The sequence below is a fragment of the Carcharhinus amblyrhynchos genome, chromosome 30 (assembly GCF_965287045.1).
Source record: "Carcharhinus amblyrhynchos chromosome 30, sCarAmb.v2.hapA, whole genome shotgun sequence".
Lineage (NCBI taxonomy): Eukaryota > Metazoa > Chordata > Chondrichthyes > Carcharhiniformes > Carcharhinidae > Carcharhinus > Carcharhinus amblyrhynchos.
Genome location: NC_137353.1, coordinates 6509674 through 6527596, shown reverse-complemented (window position 1 = coordinate 6527596; position 17923 = coordinate 6509674). Strand labels below are relative to the sequence as shown.

The following is a 17923-nucleotide window of genomic DNA, read 5'->3' as shown; positions in this document are numbered from 1 at the left end:
GTCACTGGGGGAGTGATATCGAGTATCCCACTCACTGGGGGAGTGATATTGAGTTATCCCAATCACTGGGGGAGTGATATTGAGAATCCCAGTTACTGGGGGAGTGATATCGAGAATCCCAGTTACTGGGGGAGTGATATCGAGAATCCCAGTCACTGGGGGAGTGATATTGAGTTATCCCAATCATTGGGGGAGTGATATTGAGTTATCCCAGTCACTGGGGGAGTGATATTGAGTTATCCCAGTCACTGGGGGAGTGATATCGAGAATCCCAGTCACTGGGGGAGTGATATTGAGTTATCCCAATCACTGGGGGAGTGATATTGAGTTATCCCAGTCACTGGGGGAGTGATATCGAGTTATCCCAGTCACTGGGGGAGTGATATTGAGAATCCCAGTTACTGGGGGAGTGATATCGAGAATCCCAGTCACTGGGGGAGTGATATCGAGAATCCCAGTCACTGGGGGAGTGATATTGAGTTATCCCAATCACTGGGGGAGTGATATTGAGTTATCCCAGTCACTGGGGGAGTGATATTGAGTTATCCCAGTCACTGGGGGAGTGATATCGAGAATCCCAGTCACTGGGGGAGTGATATTGAGTTATCCCAATCACTGGGGGAGTGATATTGAGTTATCCCAATCACTGGGGGAGTGATATTGAGTTATCCCAGTCACTGGGGGAGTGATATCGAGAATCCCAGTCACTGGGGGAGTGATATTGAGTTATCCCAGTCACCGGGGGAGTGATATTGAGTTATCCCAGTCACCGGGGGAGTGAGATTGAGTTATCCCAGTCACCGGGGGAGTGAGATTGAGTTATCCCAGTCACTGGGGGAGTGATATTGAGTTATCCCAGTCACTGGGGGGAGTGATATCGAGTTATCCCAGTCACTGGGGGAGTGATATCGAGTTATCCCAGTCACTGGGGGGAGTGATATTGAGTTATCCCAGTCACTGGGGGGAGTGATATTGAGTTATCCCAGTCACTGGGGGGAGTGATATTGAGTTATCCCAGGCTATTAGAAGACAGCCCAGTGCTGACTCACTCTACAATGCGCTGTGGGCGCTGTCGAGCCTCTCTGATCAATGCACATTTCAGCACTTCCGCCTCTCAAGCCTCGGACCTCCATCTTTTCGCACTTTTTGTTTAGATGTTAATAGAAAAAGCGGCAGCAACGTTGAGGGTGATGGGTTGGTCTGGTTTGCAGTGAGAAGGCGGCGGTAGGGAACGGCTCCCGGAGCGGAGTGGGGACTCAGTGTATCATTGTGAGTGGGAGCTCTCTGTCTGTACAACCACCCGGTACTGTCTGTCTGTCTGTCTGTGTGTGTGTATGGGGGGGCGGGGGATGTATATATTGTGCAAGCTATTGGGGACAAACATGTTTTCTCTCTTTAGCCAAGTGTCAATAATTTATACATTAATTTAAAACAAAACGATCAGTTTATTTCAACCCTCCCTGGCAGAGTTAAACGTTATTTTTTTTTGTTCTGCCTCAAACCCTTTCAATGATTCACTGTCTCTTTCTAAGGCTGACTCAGGAACTGGATGGAGTGAGATGGATTTGGCTGGATTTCGGGAATGACTGAATCATTAGTAAGTAATATTGACCCAGTGAGGATTGTTGTGGTGGCAGACTTTTTTAGTCCCTGGTGTGTCTGTCTGTGCGTTTCAATAAAGGAATTTAAGATTCTGCCTTCAAATTATGCTTCCAAAATGTAACATCAATTTTTAAAAAATCCCATTGCCTTTGAAGTCATTAGTTCACGCGAGAATTTAAATGTTTACAATGTGCTTTGTGCAGTTGACATGTTTGGAAAGAACTCATGGGGAATACTTGCTGAAAACACTTTTATTAAAATACCAGGCGCAATATTTAAAAATGTTACGTTGATTATTTTGCACAGGAATAAATTAATGGGGGGGGGAAGGTGGGGGAACATTTGTTTACCTTTTATAATTGATGGGAAGTGTCACAACTTCATAGAACTGCTACAGTGCAGAGGGAGGCCATTTGGCCCATCGAGCCTGCACCGACAACCATCCCACTCAGGCCCCCTCCCCGTAACTCCATGTATTTATCCTGCTGGCACTAAGGGGCAATTTACCATGGCCAATCTACCTAACCATCACATCTTTGGAGTGTGGAAGGAAACTGGAGCACCTGGAGGAAACCCATGCAGACACGGGGAGAATGTGCAAACTCCACACAGACAGTCACCCAAGCCAGCAGTGAGATGGCAGTGCGAACCTCTGAGAGCAAATAACTGAATGAGATAAAAGTGCAGAGTAATACTCCTTTGTGTTCCCATTATACTGCAGGGAACTGTTGCCAGACAGATATTGTTTATAATCTGGTGTCTGTTATGTTATTCTCTGAAGGATGTCAGGCAGCACATTGGTACACTGGTTAGGACCGAGGCCTTACGGTGCCAGGGACCTGGGTTTGATTCCCGGTTGGGTCACTGCCTATGTGGAGTTTGCACATTCTCCTCGTGTCTGCGTGGGTTTCCTCCAGATGCTCTGGTTTCCTCCCACAATTCAAAGATGTGCAGGTTAGGTTGATTGGCCATACTAAATTGCCCCTTGTTCAGGGGGACTAGCTAAGATGGGGGAAATAGCATGGGGTTATGGAGATAGGGCCTGGGTGAGGTTGTGTTTGGTGCAGACTTGATGGGCCAAATGGCCTCCTTCAGCACTGTAGGATTCTATGTGTAAGGTGGCCACTGTAAAGGGTTACTGCTTTGAAACAAGGGACGGTTGATTTGCTAAGTTAACATTTATACATTTCTGGGATAGATAAAAATGGAAATAGAGCATATATCATCATGTTTACAGTGCTCCGGCTCATGAACGTTAGTGTATGAGTAATCTAGTGTGAGGGAGGAAGTGAAGAGAGGAAATCTGGGGAATGTATCTCAATACTTAGAATATTAAACCTCAAGATTCGACTGCCTTTGGGCTTTGTCACGGCCTCTGGCTGCTCTCTGGCTTTCTCTTTGTAGATGTTACATTTAAGTGAAAGTGCAGGAGTGTCTATTTCTGCGTTAATACTTTATTAAAGAAGTAACTGGGAGCATTTCATTAGGCAGCCCCATGGGGTTACACCATTCTATTTTGCAGTATTCTCACATAATATAAAGCCTATAAATAGTTCAAAATGTCCTGGTTTCCTTTTAATAATGTTAGGATCTCATTGCTGGAGCTGTTTTTCAGAGATGAACTCAGAGATATGATTAATTGTTCTCCTCAAGGTAACAGTGCTTTTCTATTTCCAGGAGGTTGATTACTGAAGAGTTTATTGAGAGAGGAAAAGCAGTTCACATTTCTTTTTTATTCTGTGACACTTTGGGATTTGCACCACTATTATTTCCATTGGTTTAATTTGGCTGAATAAGTTTAACTTCCATTTTTGCTTTTCAGTCATAATAAGATTTTTCTGGGATCTTTCCCTGTGGTTTAAGGTTCTTATCCCGTGAACCTTTCCATGTCAGCCACTATGTCATACTCTTGGAACCTATTATATTTCATATTTTCCTTTCACTAACACCCGGTATTATGTTGATGGCAAAATCATCCTTTTAACCTTCCAATGTCTGGTTGATGTATTTAATGAAATTTTGTCTCCATCCAGCTTTTGTCTGAATGTGGGGAAAATCACATTTAACTCCTTCAGATGAAAACTAATCTTTATTAAATCTGGTGCTATGCAGGATAATATTGTATAGCTCGATTTAAATGGATTAATGAGATAGGAGCCAATTTATTGGACCAATCGTAGAATCTCAACTGTGCAGAGATGGCCATTCAGCCATTAAATCTGTGCTGACTCTCTGACAAAGTGTCTTACCCAGGCCCAATCCCTGCCTTATTCCTGTAACCCTACGTATTTATCCCACTAATCCCCCTAATCTACGCATCTTTGGATACTAAGGATCAATTTAGCATGACCAGTCCACCTAACCTGCACATTTTTCAGACTGAGAGGAAACCCACGCAGACACAGGGAGAACATGCAAACTCCATACAGACAGTGACCCTAACCGGGAATTGAACCCAGGAGCCTGGTGCTGGGAGGCAGCAGTCTAACCACTGTGCCACCATGCCGTGGGAAGTTGCAGGGGATTTAAACCTGTTCAAGTTCAGCCTAGAAATATATAATTTATAATCATTTTTAACTTCCGTGGTGAAATTTTCAGGTAGTTATCACAGCTAATATCACCACTCTGTTTCTTAGGGATTCCTTAGGTAAGAATTTTGACTTGACTGTTAATCTGTTGAGTGATTATTTCCAGAGAGTTAACTGATCACTTTTGGATTGTTTTACTAAGTCTTGGTCCATCCGTAGAGGTTCCAGGAAAATTTGTTGCAGTAAATTACATTTTCCAAAAGTAAACATGATGGGGGTCAGGTTGCAAAAATAATGCAACAATATTCTAAATCTCATATTACTGAACACAAGGGCCTCAAAAGTCTTACATTTTTCAAGCTGCTTCTATAACTTTGGTTATGTGTGTTTCTTGCAGAAATTATGTGAAATATACAGCAGATGGGTTTATATATCTGTGTCGTAGCGTGCAAAGGTCAGTTTACACTTAAGAGGATTACAATGGCACAGCAGTGCAGTGGTTAGCACTGCTGCTTCACAGCGCCAAGGACCTGAGTTCAATTCTGGCCTTGGATGACTGACTGTGTGGAGTTTGCACATTCTCCCCGTTTCTGTGTGGGTTTCCTCCGGGTGCTCCGGCTTCCTCCCACACTCCAAATATGTATAGATTGCTGGGGATCACTGACACTCGTAAAAGGTCCTTCCTCCCTCCACCCACTAGCCTCATCATGCGGGACAGGACTTGCATTTATCTAGCACTTTTCACATCTTCAGCGCATCCCAGAGCACAAACTGCTTTTGAAACACTGTTACAACACCGGCTTTTGCAACAGCTAATTTGTACACAGCAAGCTCCCACAAACAGCAATCACAGAATCCCTACAGTGGAGATGGAGGCCATTCAGCCCGTTGAGTCAGCACTGACTACAATCCTACCCCACCTGTATTCCTGTAACTCCACATACTTACCCTGCTAATCCCCCTGACATTAGGGTCAATTTGTATGGCCAATCAGCCTGTCATGGTGGATTGGCCATGCTAAATTGCCCCTCAGTATTCAAAGGTGTGGAGGTGAGATAAATTGGCCTCATGGGAGATGTGTGAGGTTATAGGGGTAGGGTGGGGGACAGGGCCTGGGTAAGACTCTCTGTTAGAGAGTCGGTGCAGACTTGATGGCATGAATGGCCTCTTCTGCACTGTAGGAATTCTGTGAAATCTGGACCAATAACTCTGTTGATGACCAGGATTCTGTTAAGTGGATGGGGGCCTCACACAGTGGTTGGTGAACTGACGGGCTTCCTGTTAGTTCCTTGGGGAAGACTTTACAGAATCAAGTGTCTTTCAGGCCCTTCAATGGCTACAATCAGGTGTTCCCCGGGGCAGAGGCCCCCTGGTGCGGGGGTCTGCCTGCAGTGTTGCCACAGCGTCAGGAGCAGTGGCAGCTGGCAGCAATGCATCCACCTCAGGCCCAGAATCATCTTGAGATTCTAGACCAAAGGTGAGTGACGACGGGATGAGTATCGAGAGGTGGGAGTCTGAGTCGTAGTTGTAGAATCTTAGAATCCTTCCAGTGCAGAAGGAGGCCAGTTGGTCTAGGGGGTCTGCACTGACTCTCCAACAGACACTCCCAGACCCTATCCCACATATTTACCCACTAATCCTCCTAACGTACACACCTAAGGGGCAATTTGGTATAGCCAGTCCATCTAACCAGCACGTCTTTCAGGCTGTGGGAGGAAACTGGAGCACCCGGAGGAAACCCACGCAGACACGGGGAGAATGTGCAGACTCCTCACAGACAGTGACCCAAGTCGGGAATCGAACCTGGGTCCCTGGTGCTGTGAGGCAGCAGTGCGAACCACTGTGCCAGATCCCAACTTGCAAATGAGATGTAACGATAATTTAACTGTAGAAGGATATGTAACTGGTTAGCTTTTGTTCTCCCCTGGACTGCTAAATGTATTCCTGGAAAGGTTAAGAAAAAGGATACTATTTATAAAGATGTGACAAAGTTCAAAACATTTCAACTTTATTCCGAGTATTTACCCTTCGGATGTTTACAGATGTGTAAGCAGATAAGTTAATAAGCCTTTTCCCATTCCCGCAGCTTCATCATTCTCTTTTATCTTTTCAAGGTATTGATGTCTTTGATTCCTTGGTAATTTAATGTTCCAAAAGCACTGCTAATCTGTCAGTAACTTCACTGAGGTGTTCATGACATAAGAACATAAGAACATAAGAAATAGGAGCAGGAGTAGGCCATCTGGCCCTTCGAGCCTGCCCCGCCATTCAATAAGATCATGGCTGATCTGTCGTGGCTCAGTTCCACATTCCCGCCCTCTCCCCATAACCCTTAATCCCCTCTCTTATCAAAAACCCATCAACCCACGTCTTAAAAATATTTAGCGAGGCAGCCTCCACCACTTCCAACAGGCAGAGAATTCCAGAGATTCACCACCCTTTGAGTGAAGAAGTTCTTCCTCAACTCCGTTCTAAACCGCCCCCCCTTTATCTTGAGGCTGTGCCCCCTAGTCCTACTGTCCTTTCTGAGCGGGAAGAGTCTTTCCACCTCTATCCTATCCATCCCATTCATCATCTTATACATCTCAATGAGATCTCCCCTCATTCTTCTAAACTCTAACGAGTACAAGCCTAGTTTATTCAGCCTCTCCTCATAGCTCAACCCCCTCAACTCTGGCATCAGCCTAGTAAACCTCCTCTGCACTCCCTCCAAGGCCAAAATATCCTTGCGTAAGTATGGCACCCAAAACTGCACACAGTACTCCAGCTGCGGCCTCACCAATGCCCTATATAGCCGCAGCAAGACCTCCGTACTTTTATATTCAATCCCCCTCGCGATGAAGGCCAGCATCCCATTCGCCTTCCTGACCACCTGCTGCACCTGCATGCTGGGTTTTTGCGACTCATGCACAAGGACCCCGAGGTCCCTCTGCACCGTCGCCCGCTGCAGTTTTTCTCCACGTAAGTAATAGTCCTTCCTACCATTATTCCTACCAAAGTGGACCACCTCACACTTGCCAACATTAAATTCCATTTGCCATTTCCTGGCCCATTCGCCCAGCCTATCTAGATCCTTCTGCGGACTCTCCACACCCTCCGCACAATTTGCCGTTCCTCCAATCTTGGTGTCATCAGCAAATTTCGACACCCTACACTCGGTTCCCTCACCACAATACCTGACAGCAAGGAGGCCATTGATCGAACCTAACCTCCCCCCAGGCTGAGATAATGTCACTTGAGATGATTTGGCGTGGCACACTGGCGGTGCTAAATTCTCCCTCAGTGTACCTGAACAGGCACTGGAGTGGGGGATTTTCACAGTAACTTCATTGCAGTGTTAATGTAAGCCTACTTGTGACACATAAATAAACTTGGTAAAATCTGTTACTATAATTGATTATTAAAATGATTTGATTTACCAAGTTGCCAATACATTTCTGACAAAGGGATAGCATCAGATTAAATGAAAGTTGAGGTGGCTTTTTTCCCTTATCAGTAAGCATATAATTTATTTTCTTTTAACTAATGTAAATATTAAACTATCTGCATTTTGGTATCATAGAATCCCTACAGTGCAGAAAGAGGCCATTGAGCCTGCACCTACCCATGCCCTATCTCCATAACCCCACATATTTACCCTGCTAATCCCCTTAACTAAGGGGCAATTTAGCACAGCCAATCCACCTAACCCCTGCTTCTTTTGGACTGTGGGAGGAAAGCGAAGCATGCAGAGGAAACCCATGCAGACACAGGGGGAATGTACAAACTCCACTCAGACAGTTGCCCAAGGTTGGAATTGAACCCGGGTTTGTGGCACTGTGAGGCAGCAGTGCTAACCACTGTGCCACCATGCCTGGTTTAGGTTATATTCTGTACAACACTGATATTCTGATGACAAATCATATTAATATCTATTCAGATCCCGAGATTAGAAAATTTTAAATGCCTGCAATGTATTTATTCCCTACGGGCCAGTCACAGCCTAGAGAGCTAGTGAATAATGGACAGTGCTCTAAAAGATTTAATCCATAAATATGCAATCCTAACATCAGTAGCTGCTGCCAAGTATTCTGACATATGGAGGATACATACAGGAAACAATGACTCAACTTTTGCAGGTAATCAGGTTATGAATGAGTTATAGCAATTTCCTTACAAAGGCAATAAACTGGGTTCTCTGCTTCCTATTATGTTCTGTTTATTGCCAAAAAATTGGAAATTTAAAAATTTTAAGCTTTATTATGAAATGCAGGATGCTTTTAATGCTCCGCATTGTCTCGGTGGAGATAATTTTGGTATCTTTTGCAGTTCTGGTTGTCCCCAGCTGTTTAAAAAATTGTAAATCTGAATTTATATCATACATCATAGAATATCTGCAGTGCAAAGGGAGGCCATTCAGCCCATCGAGTCTGCACTGACTCTCAAACAGTATCGCACCCCGGCCCCATCCCTGAAACCCCATGTATTTTACCCCAATAATCCCCTCAACCTACATATCTTTGGACACTAAGGGGCAACTCTAGCCTGTCCGATCCACCCAATCTGCACACCTTTGGACACTAAGGGGCAATCTAGCATGGCCAATTCACATAACGGTGTGGAGGATTTTGGCTGCATAGTGAAACAGTGGTTAGCACTGCTGCCTCGCAGCACCAAGGACCCAGGTTCGATTCCCAGCTTGGGTCATTGTCTATGTGGAGTTTGCACATTCTCCCCATGTCTGCGTGGGTTCCCTCCAGGTGCTAAGATTTCCTCCCATAATCCAAAGATCTGCAGGTTTGGTGGATTGGCCATGCTAAATTGCCCCTTAGTGTTAGAGGGACGAGCTAAGGTAAATGCATGTGGTTGTGCGCATAGGGCCTGGATGGGATTGTGGCCCTTGATGACATGATGGGCCTAATGGCCTCCTTCTGCACTGTAGGATTCTACGTCTAACCTGTGCATCTTTGGAGTGTGGGAGGGAACCGGAGCACCCGGAGGAAACCAACACAGACATGGGGAGAACGTGCAAACTCCACATAGTCATCCAAGGCTGGAATTGAACCCAGGTTCCTGGTGCTATGAAACAGCAGTGCTAACCACTGCGCTGCCTACCTTCCATTGCCGCTCATGCTGTCGCTTTCGATGGTGTGTTTGGTGATTCAGTTTGGTATCGTGACTCAGGTTTTATTAAAATACGTTCCATGTTGAACTTGGTCACTAATGTGTTGCAATGGGAGTAAGGACAAATGGAAAGTTGAGGTTAGCGTTCTTGGAGACTTTGTAAAACAGTGATGTAATACGATTGGTCATTATTACAGTCCAATATCCTTACCAGCGCAGGGTGGCATGGTGGCACAGTAGTTAGCACTGCTGCTTCACAGCGCTAAGAACCCAGGTTCAATTCCCGGCTTGGGTCACTATCTGTGTGGAGTCTGCACTTTCTCCCTGTGTCCGCATGGGTTTCCTCCGGGTGCTCCGGTTACCTCCCACAGCCCGAAAGATGGGCGGCATGGTAGCACAGTGGTTAGCGCTGCTGCTTCACAGCTCCAGGGTCCTGGGTTCGATTCCCAACTCGGGTCACTGTCTGCGTGGAGTTTGCACATTCTCCTCGTGCCTGCATGGGTTTCCTCTGGGTACTCCGGTTTCCTCCCACAATCCAAAGATGTGCGGGTTAGGTTGATTGACCATGCTAAGAAATTGCCCCTTAGTGTCTAGGGATGCGTAGGTTAGAGGGATTGGTGGGTAAAATGTGTAGGGATATGGGGGTAGGGCCTGGGTGGGATTGTGTTCGGTGCAGACGCAATGGGCCGAAGGGCCTCTTTCTGCATTGCAGGGTTCTATGATTTCTATGATATGATGTGCTGGTTAGGATGCATTGGCCGTGCTAAATTCTCCCTCAGTGTACCCAAACAGGCGCCGGAGTGTGGCAACTAGAGGATTTTCACAGTAACTTAATTGCAGTGTTAGTGTCAGCCTACTTGTGACACTAATAAATAAACTTAAACTTTTTTTTTATTTTGATAAATTCTTAATTGTGGCAAAACGGTTCCTGATCTTGAGCTGTTTTCCCTAATTCCAGCTGCGATGCTCAGTTCAAAAAAAATCATCAACAGGGTGAATGAAATCAAGTAAAAAATAGTAGCTTGTTCAACTTGGACAAAATTCGGAAGGAACTCTGCCTTAAATCACTCAAATGTATCTGCTGCTGGGTTGAGTGAAGAGCAGTGATTGTGATGCCTGCTGTTAGAATGCAGCATTCTCAGAGGGAATGTTACGTGGGTAAGACGGTTACGTGGGTAAGATGGGTAGAGAGGGATATGGGCCAAATGAGGGCAATTGGGACTAACTTTGGGGTTTTACAAAAAAAGGGCAGCATGGACAAGTTGGGCCGAAGGGCCTGTTTCCATGCTGTAAACCTCTATGACTCTAGGTTAAACCAACAGTCCATCTGCCCCTCGGGTGAACAGGAAACTTACGAGGCACTGTTAGCAATAGATCTCAGGAAGTTCTCCTGGTGACCTGGCCAACGTTTACCCCCTCAATCCAATATTACTAAAAGCAGATCCTGGTGTCCTAGCCAATACTCACTGCTCAACTAAATATTAATATAAGCAGCTAGTCTGGTCATTTATCTTTTTGGGGTGGCACGGTGGCACAGTGGTTAGCACTGCTGCCTCACAGCGCCAGAGACTCAGGTTCAATTCCAACCTTGGGTCACTGTCTGCGGGGAGTTTCCACATCCTCTGTGTGGGTTTCCTCCGGGTGCTGTCGTTTCCTCACACAGTCTAAAGATGTGCGGGTTAGGTTGATTGGCCATGCTAAATTGACCCTAATATCAGGGGATTAGCAGGTAAATATGTGGGGTTATGGGAATAGGGCCTGGGTGGGATTGTGGTCAGTACAGACTGGATGGGTTCAATGACCTCCTCCTGCACTGTAGAATTCTATGATTGCTGTTTGTGGGAACTTGCTGTGTGAAAATTGGCTGTTGCAAAAGCTGGTATTACAACATTGTTTCAGAAGTCATTTGTGCTCTGGGATGTTCTGAAGGTGTGAAAGGTGCTAGACAAATGCAAATGCTGTCTTGAATCACGAGGCTTTGTGGATGGAGGGAGGGATGACCTTATGAGCATCAGTGAACCCCAGCAAGCACTCAGTAACTTCTGTTTTTATTTGAGGAAAGCTAAGCATGCAGTTCTACAGCCAGCTGCAAAGGCTGGATCTTCCAGACCCGCCAGAGGTGACACCCCCCCCCCCCCCACATGCTGGGTTTCCAGGCGGTGCGTCCGGAGAGCCACTGACCTCAGTGGGACTGGAAGATCCCACTGGCAGCCAATGGTGAGCTTCCTCTGCTGCTGGAAAACCCACTGCGGCGGGCATGGAAAATCCTGGCTTAACTGTTGATCAAACCGAGAGTAATCGCTACGTTTTTGAGAATTTTCGTGCCTGAGTTTTATTTGGAAGAAGCAATGTGTCCTCTTTTGGACCTTCGCCTGCTGTGGGTACGATCGTTTTGAACTGCGTTTTAGGACGAAAGAATTGAAATACGTTTCACAAACCTTTTAGTGGATTCCAGGAACCTGTGTTTGTCCTCGATGGACGCTGTTTCATTTGTAACTCTTAAAACCAGTTTGCTCTACACTGACAGTTGTATTTATTCAAACCGTCAGCTGAAATTCTCAATTCTATCAGTAATATTTGGAATGAAATATTGCGCCCAGCACAGAATTCTTTTCACTTTTTAAAACAAAACTTGGCTCACTTTCATGTGGAGATGCTGCAGAAATGTTCCAGTCTGTGTTTACTTCCTTTGTGTGATCTTTTGACTGTCCAGAGTGATTTAACACACCTGTATCAGCATCTTTTGCCGAGGGATTTCTTGCTGTGAACTTGCTTTTCTCATTTTACTTCATTTCCTTAGTAAGCAGCTGCAATTAAATTGCAAGTCAAGTTTGTCATCGTTTAGGCTGACTAATGATGTTTCATTCAGACTGGCGCTAAGAGTGTTCTTTCAGTGCTGCCAGTGTCAAAGTGATGTACAATAATGTGCAGGGTTGCAATTAATATTATTGTTGTCACAGATCCCATAATGCAACATATTTTACACTTCCCTATTAACAAAGGCTTTCATTTGTATTGAACATACCGTATAGGAGCAGAATTAGACCATTCGGCCCACTGCGTCTGCTCTGCCACTCGATCATGGCTGATAAGTTTCTCAACTCCATTCTCCCACCCTTTCCCCATAACCTTTGATCCCCTCACCAATCAGGAACCTATCTAGCTCTGTCTTAAAGACACTCAATGACCTGGCCTCCACAACCTTCTGTGGCAACAAATTCCACAGATTCACCACCCTCTGGCTGAAGAAATTCCTCCTCATCTCAACTCGAAAGGGTTATGCCCTTTAGAGTTTAGATGAGGCTATGCCCTCTCCTATTGGAAACAGCTAAGCCAGGACTTTCCGTATTCTGTAAGTATAACACCTTATCATGTTTCACAGTGAAATACTTTTGAATGTGGTGGTTTTGTAACCGTGATGCCACATTAGATCCTGAGATGAGTTTCTAAGCTAATATCCATGCCATCACCAAGACTGCCTATTTTCACATCCGTAACATCACTGCTGTCTCTGTCAAAACCCTTGTATCACACTTCTGGCTGTCTCGCACGTTGTAAACTTGTCATCATCCAGCTGCCTGTGTTTTAACTCACAACAAGTTCTTGTGACCCTGTCACCCCTGTGCTCGGTGACCTACTTTAGGTCCTGGTGAAAGAACTGCTTAATTTTAAAATTCTCATCCTTATTTTCAATTCCCTCCATGGCCTCACTCCTCAATATCTCTGCAGTCCTCTCCAACCCCACAATTCTCCCGAGATAATTACGCTCCTCTAATATTGGCCTCTTTGACATTCCTATTTACAATTGCCTTGGCATTGGTAACCATAATGTTCGACCCTACACCTCTCTGCCTCTCTACTTCACTTTCCTCCTTGAAGAGACTCTTTGACATAGAATCCTACAGAGCGGAATGAGGCCATTTGGCCCATTGAGGCTGCACCTCAACCCCACCCAGGCCCTATCCCCATAACCCCATGTATTTACCCTAGCTAGTCCCCTCACACTAAGGGGCAATTTAGCATGGCCAATCCACCTAACCCGCACATCTTTGGAGTGTGGGAGGAAAACGGAGCACCTCTTTGACTAAAATTTTAGTCGTAGAATCCCTACAGTGTAGAAGGAGGCCATTTGGCCCGTCAACAATCCCACTGAGGCCGTTTCCCTGTAACCCCATGTATTTACCCCACTAATCACCCTGACATTAAGGGACAATTCAGCATGGCCAATCCACTTAACCAGCACATCTTTGGAGTGTGGGAGGAAACTGGAGCACCCGGAGGAAACCCATGCAGACGCTGGAGAACTCCACACAGACAGTCACCCAAGGCAGGAATTGAACCCGGGTCCCTGGCGCTGTGACGCAGCAGTGCTAACCACTGTGCCACCCCAATCTGACCTAATATCACCTTCTGTATCTCAGGGTTTTACCTTGTTTTATAATGCTGCTGTGAGACACCTTGGGATGTTTCATTACAGTAAAGGTGCTATATGAAGATAAGTTGTTGTTGGTGATTGCTATGTAACCACTGCAAGACGATGCCAAGAAGTGTTTGTTTCCCCAGGCCAAGTCGTGATGTTTGACGTGCAAAATGTTACAGGATGTGTTTGTCGTATTTCAGTTAAATCTGGTTTCCTTTAAAAACATACATCTTAAACCTTTTTTGCTCCCGTTGCTTTGATTTAATTTATGATTGACACATGTTTTAGTATAGTGAAAAGTATTGTTTCTTGCGCGCTATACAGGAAAAGCATACTGTTCATAGAGAAGGAAAGGAGAGAGTGCAGAATGTAATGTTACAATCATAACTAGGGTGTAGAGAAAGATCGACTTAGAGCGAGGTAGGTCCATTCAGAAGTCTGCTGGTAGCAGGGAAGAAGCTGCTCTTGAGTCGGTTGGCATGTGACCTCAGGCTTTTGTATCTTTTTCCCAGCGGACGAAGGTGGAAGAGAGAATGTCTGGCGTGAGTGGGGTCCTTAATAATGTTGGCTGCTTTTTTCCGAGGCAGCGGGAAGTGTAGACAGAGTCAATGGATGGCAGGCTGATTTGAGTGAAGGATTGGGTTACACTCACAACTGTTTGTAGTTTCTTGTAGAGCAGGAGCCATACCAAGCTGTGATACAACCAGAAAGAATGCTTTCTAGGGTGCATCTGTATTGCGAGGCCCTTTCCGGTTTTGAATATATTTTGTGATTCTCCTAACTTTTGGAATTATGAGATGAGCATAGAGAAAAACCCACTTGTTATATTCCTCAGAAGAAGACACTAAGGATTGCTGGCACCATCAACTCCTTTGAAACACTGCCAAGCTTGCTCTTAGCAAGGAGCTGGTTTCTATTATTTATGATCTCTTGGCTGAAATGATACATGAACAATTTCCAGCACCGTTATGTCCTAGGTTAACAATTTAGCTTAATCTCAAATATTATCATGGCAGGAATTAGATCATATAAATGCAGTGTAATTATAACATCCTAAGTCTGTACTCTAATGAAAAATAATGTCTGGAGTTTGACTTCTGTGTGTACTAGATTTTTTGGGGAGTTGCTTGCAATAAGCTGGACAATAACAATGTGGATGTTGTGGCAGACACAGTGAGTAGTCAGAACCCCTAATCTCTAGTTCCTGAATAAATTTGCTCATGTTTATTACAAATGGGATTATAGAGGCAGCATTTTGTGTAATCCAGATTGGGACTCTGCCCATTTTTTTTTGGTGCAATTTAAGTGTGTTTTATTTTGCCTGTCTGCTCAAAGAATATGTTTTTACCGTTTGAAAAATCCAGCATTTACAGCAAGGGTCAAAGTGGCCTCAGTTATGGGGACACGATGGAGGTCATGGGGGTCATCAGCAGTGATTGGCGGGAGCGTAGACCGAGCGATGGTGGCCCTCGGACCAGGATGGGTGTTCAGAGATTTAAAACAACTCTTGGATCTTCGAAGGATTCACAGCGTTGGGGGCAGAATTCTGGAAACCAACAGTATTCCCGCAGGATTGTACCTGTAGCATAGATTTTATCATGGGAATTGGAGATTCCGGATCTTGGCAGAGCCAAATGTAAGGAGTGGGGGGGGGGGGAGTCCTAGGGATCCTAGCTAGCTGTGGGGAAGAGGGGGGTGGAAATCTGTAATGTAATTATATTCTTACTATCTTATTGAGCTTTGGTGTCTTAATGTATTCACTAGAAGTGACGTCATAAGTCCCTAGGCAGGGAAATAGGCAGAGAAGCAACAGCCATGTAAGAAAGCACTCAATAAATCTTTAAAGTTTTTAACCTGTGCTACCTGGCATCAACCTCCAACACACAACAGGAAAATTCTGAGTTGGTAGCCATCGGAGATGGTTTTACACAGAGGATGTCTAGAGAAGTGATGCAAAGTAGGTAGACCTAGACAGCATTGAGTAAAGGTTCTGCATTTACTTACTGATGAGGGTTAGGTGGTCCAGAGGGGACATGTTCATGGGCATTGATCTATCTGGGTATCGCTTATCAGTAGGTGGTGCCAACATGCTGGGAACAGGAGCAGGGATGTGTTGTGTTGTAGTTTGTGGAGAAACCTGGAAAACTGGGTTTCTCTGCACCTTGTGGAATGTTAACTCACCAGTGTTTGACCTTCTAGCAAGCCCCACTCCCCTGCCTTATCCCTGTAACCTTGCACATTCTTTCTTTTCAGATTACATTCCAATTTGCTTTTGAATATCTCGATCGAGCCTGCCTCTACTACCCTCTCAGGAAGTTCCTTCCGGAGGCCAACCACCCTCTGGGCGAAAAAAATTTCCTCCCATCACTTCTAATCCTTCAGTTCATTAGTGCCCTCAAGTACGTGGTGCTCCCTTGGGTGAGAACAATTTCTCACTACTCACCCTGTCCATAGCTCTCAGGATCTTGAATAGAATCATAAAATCACTACAGTGCAGATGGAGGCCATCCAGCCCATCTGCATCGAGAATGGGGAGATCGGGGATGGGGTGGTTATGGGGATAGGGCCTGGGTGGGATTGTTGTTGGTGCAGGCCTGATGGGCTGAATGGTTTCCTTCTGCACCGTAGGGATTGTGTGATTCTATACCAAAGTAGATGCTTTACCACTATTTAGTAAGTAGCAATAGGCCTGGGAAGACTATGCAGCCACAATTGAATCTACAAAGTGGGTTAAATCTGATTCTTACAGCCTCTTTAACGTGTATCAAATGCCAACACCTTAGTCCATTCACCCATGTTGAGCAAGCGATGCAAGTTGTGTTGCAAAGATGCATGGGATTTTAAGACAAGCCAACACACAGCAGGCCCCTTTAGCTAATGACAAAGTTGGCTTCCACACATACTCACTTTTATATTCAGCGTATAAGTCAATCCTCACTTATGGAGGGATTTTCTGAGACCCCCACTCCGCCACCTACACTGAAGACATCGAACCAGACTGAGCTTCACAGTAAGAATATCTACTATCCTCTAAATTCAGTTATGTGGGAACTTTTATCATAGAATCCCTGCCGTGCAGAAGGAGGCCATTCAGGCCATCTGGTTTGCACCAATACAATCCCACCCAGGCCCTATCCCATGACTCCACATACTTACCCTACTAATCTTGCTAACTACACGTTTTGGGACACTAAGGGTCAATTTAGCATGGCCCGTCTACTTAACCTGCACATCTTTGGACTGTGGGAGGACACTGGAGCACCTGGTGGAAAGGTTCGTAAACAAAGCCCAACCCATGACACCAACCAGCTTTCTATCCACTGACTCTGTCTACACTTCCCTCAAAAGCAACTAGCATAATTAAGGACCCCACTCACCCTGGACATTCTCTCTTCCTTCAAGTACCAACCGACTCAATAACAGCTTTTTCCCCGCTGCCATCAGACTTTTGAATGGACTTACCTCACTGTAACACTGCATTCTGCACTCCTTTCTTTCTTTCTGCCTTATGTACTCTATGAATGGTATGCTTTGTCTGTCTAGCACGCAAGAAACCTTTCGTTGTATCCCAATGCATGCGACATACATCAAATAAAAACCCACCGCAGATAACGTGCCAACTCCACATACAATCACCCAAGCCAGGAATCGAACCCGGGTCCCTGGTGCTGTGAGGCAACAATGCTAACCACCGTGTCACCGTGCCGCTAACGGTCACAATTAGTAAATATGCGCTCTACAAGCCTCACCCTCTAGCCAGAGGAGGAATCATAGCAAAGGTATTTACATCGCGGATCAGAACAAAACCATCTGTACTTTTGAATTCTTTTAGAGTCATAGAGGCTTACAGCATGGAAACAGGCCCTTCGGCTCAATTTGTCCATGTTGCCCTTTATTTTTTAAACCCTCAAGCTAATCCCAATTGCCCGCATTTGGCCCATATCCCTCTATACCCATCTTACCCATGTAACTGTCCAAATGCTTTTTAAAAGACAAAATTGTACCCGTCTCTACTACTGCCTCTGGCAACTTGTTCCAGACACTCACCACCCTCTGTGTGAAAAAATTGTCCCTCTGAACCCTTTTGTATCTCTCCCCTCTCACCTGAGACCTATGCCCTCTAGTTTTAGACTCCCCTACCTTTGGAAAAAGATATTGACCATCTTACTGAGCTATGCCCCTCGTTATTTTATAGACCTCTATGCGGTCGCCCCTCGTCCTCCTACACTCCAGAGGAAAAAGTCTGAGGAAGAGTTCAAGCCTTTAAAAA

General features: G+C 45.3%; 1 protein-coding gene across 3 annotated transcripts in view; it reads left to right on the top strand.

Annotated features, from left to right (window-relative positions):
• Positions 1-1092: 1092 nt before the first annotated feature.
• The window catches only part of pik3cd (phosphatidylinositol-4,5-bisphosphate 3-kinase, catalytic subunit delta), a 214945-nt gene continuing 198114 nt past the window's right edge, over positions 1093-17923 (top strand). For all 3 annotated transcript variants that reach the window (XM_080215123.1, XM_080215121.1, XM_080215124.1), the window contains exons 1-2: positions 1093-1269; positions 1533-1597. The gene's annotated coding sequence lies outside the window, so the exon portion shown is untranslated. The remainder of the gene's footprint in view (positions 1270-1532; positions 1598-17923) is intronic.